Here is a 2,649-nt window from a genome sequence, read left to right as displayed (position 1 = left end):
CCAGAGGAAGTGGTGGAGGCTGGTACAATTACAACATTTAAAAGGCATCTGGATGGGTATATGAATAGAAAAGTTTAGTGGGATTTGGTCCAAGTGCTGAAAAATGGGACTAGGTTAGTTTAGGATATGGGCATATGAATAGGAAGGGTTGGGAGGGATATGGGCCGGGTGCTGGCAGGTGGGACTAGATTGATTTGGAGATGCCGGTGTTGGACTGGGGTGTACAAAGTTAAAGATCACACAAGTGACTATCACCTGATGAAGGAGCGTCGCTCCGAAAGCTAGTGTGCTTCCAATTAAACCTGTTGGACTATAACCTGGTGTTGTGTGATTTTTAACTTGGGACTAGATTGGGTTGGGATATCTGGTCGGCATGGACAAGTTGGGCCGAAGGGTCTGTTTCCGTGCTGTACATCACTCTGACTCTATGACTCTATGACTGAAGGGTCTGTTTCCCTGCTGTATATTTCGATGGCTCGATGACTCTATGAGTTTATTTTTCCCCTAAAATAACCAAATGGGTCTTGAAATACCTGAGAAGTAAGCCAGTTGAAAGTGTAATTCCATGATAACATCCGTTGCAATATTAGGAGGCAACCTGTTAAGTAAAATTGTGTTTTTAGGTAAATCGATAAGCAAGATTGAAATGAGCAGGTTACTAATGAAGAAAGTGAACATGAAATCATAGATGTTGAACATCATTTCCTGGAATATTTAATTGAAATGTGAAAAGATGAAAGGATTTAACTTGTGCGAGTAAAGAATAAGGACAAAGACGTGATTCAGGAAGCACCCTGATCTGCAAATGTGCATTGTTTAATGAAAGATATTTTCACCATGTTTTCCTTATTCCACAAATTTTAATTTTGTAGCAATAAATGATTAAAAGAATTTTAATAATTAGAGTTAATATGTTCTTTTCCCTAAACTGAATACACTCCATTGCCATGGTCATAAATACCTCAAATTTAAAATGTATTTGTTGGTATTGATTACAGCTTTTCAAAGTTTTTGTATTCTATGCAAACTCAGCACTTTGGAGGAATAAATACAATAACATTAAAGTTTACTTAGGTCTCTGCGCTGCTTGCATCGATCATGCTGTGCAGAAGACCACAAAATTGACCACAAGGTGCAGGATACAAAGTCAAGATTAAAAAAAAACCCACGTGAGGTAATTGAATGGTTTCTGCTTATTGTTCCACAGAATTTTGTTTTGTTTCTCTGTTATAACAATTTCATAAGTCAGTGTATCCGTCCGATACTGTCCCACATTGAATTGTACTAACTTTCTACGATTGCATTACTTAATTTTCTTTCTAGGTTTGTTTGCTAAATTCAATTTAATGTTCTCCAATTAATAAAATACTAACATTGGTATTTATTTATATTTTCTGGCCAGATGAAGTCACTGATGACATTGACAGACAGTTACTATTTATAAACTTAGTTTATCCTAACCTCTGTTATATTACCTTGCCCTGCCTTATAGTATGGGATATGTGACAGGGCGTGGGAGGGTGGATGGAGGGGAGAAGGAGGAACGGATTCACATTGATTACTACAACTGGGTTGATGTTTAATTAACAATGCACAGCTTCTGACCTACTGTCTTTGCCTTTGGCCTGCCAGAGGTGCCAAATGCAAATGCCTTCCTGAATTGAAAATATGGCAGGCTGGAGCCTTCTTAATGAAGATGGGTCTGTGGAGTCAGGAGCATTCCCCACTGTCAATCTCCATCCCCTCGTGGAAAATCAGGACAGGAGGCTTTTCTTCGAAGTCTAAAATCAAGTACATCCACCTGTGCCTTGCTAACCATCAGCAGTTGTGATTGCAAAGAATGCAAGGAAACTATGGTCATGTGACATTTACAGTAGCGCAGCAACAGGCTTGAACATAACAGAGGACTGTAAGAGAGAACATCTTATCTAGAGCTGGCTAGAACCAGGCTCCAATTCAACAGGATCTGGTTTCACAATTTCAAAAATCACTAATGAACATAATGAAATCTCTTTGCTCATATGCTTAGTAGCTATCTTTACACTAAAATGCAATTCTCTTTATTCAACAAAACAATAAACTCAACTTTTGAAGTTGAGTTTTGAAGGACTAGGTCCTCTAACCTGTTTATTTTCTGCTCTTTTGGTGTTGTTCTGTCAGGCCAGTCATTGATACAAAAGAAACAAAAACTTTTTCAGCACCCTGCAGTGTGCTGGCCAATGTCTGAAAGCACCTGTTGTGCCAACTCTTTTAATTTTGCATATTCTTTAAACATAATCTAGCATAAGTGTGTACAAGATAATTTTCTGATTCAGTATGTGGATGTACTTACTAGAGAAGTTGCAAAACTTGACCTACTGTTGGGAAATAAGGCAGGACAGGTGACTGAGGTGTCAGTGGGGGAGCACTTTGGGGCCAGTGACCATAATTCTATTCGTTTTAAAATAATGATGGAAAAGGATAGACCAGATCTAAAAGTTGAAGTTCTAAATTGGAGAAAGGCCAATTTTGACGGTATTAGGCAAGAACTTTCAAAAGCTGATTGGAGGCAGATGTTCGCAAGGGAAAGTATATTCCTGTCAGGGTGAAAGGGAAGGCTGGTAGGTATAGGGAATGATGGATGACTAAAGAAATTGAGGGTTTGGTTAA

This window comes from Chiloscyllium plagiosum, chromosome 13, assembly GCF_004010195.1.
Source record: "Chiloscyllium plagiosum isolate BGI_BamShark_2017 chromosome 13, ASM401019v2, whole genome shotgun sequence".
Classification (NCBI taxonomy): domain Eukaryota; kingdom Metazoa; phylum Chordata; class Chondrichthyes; order Orectolobiformes; family Hemiscylliidae; genus Chiloscyllium; species Chiloscyllium plagiosum.
Note: the sequence above shows the minus strand (reverse complement) of the source record.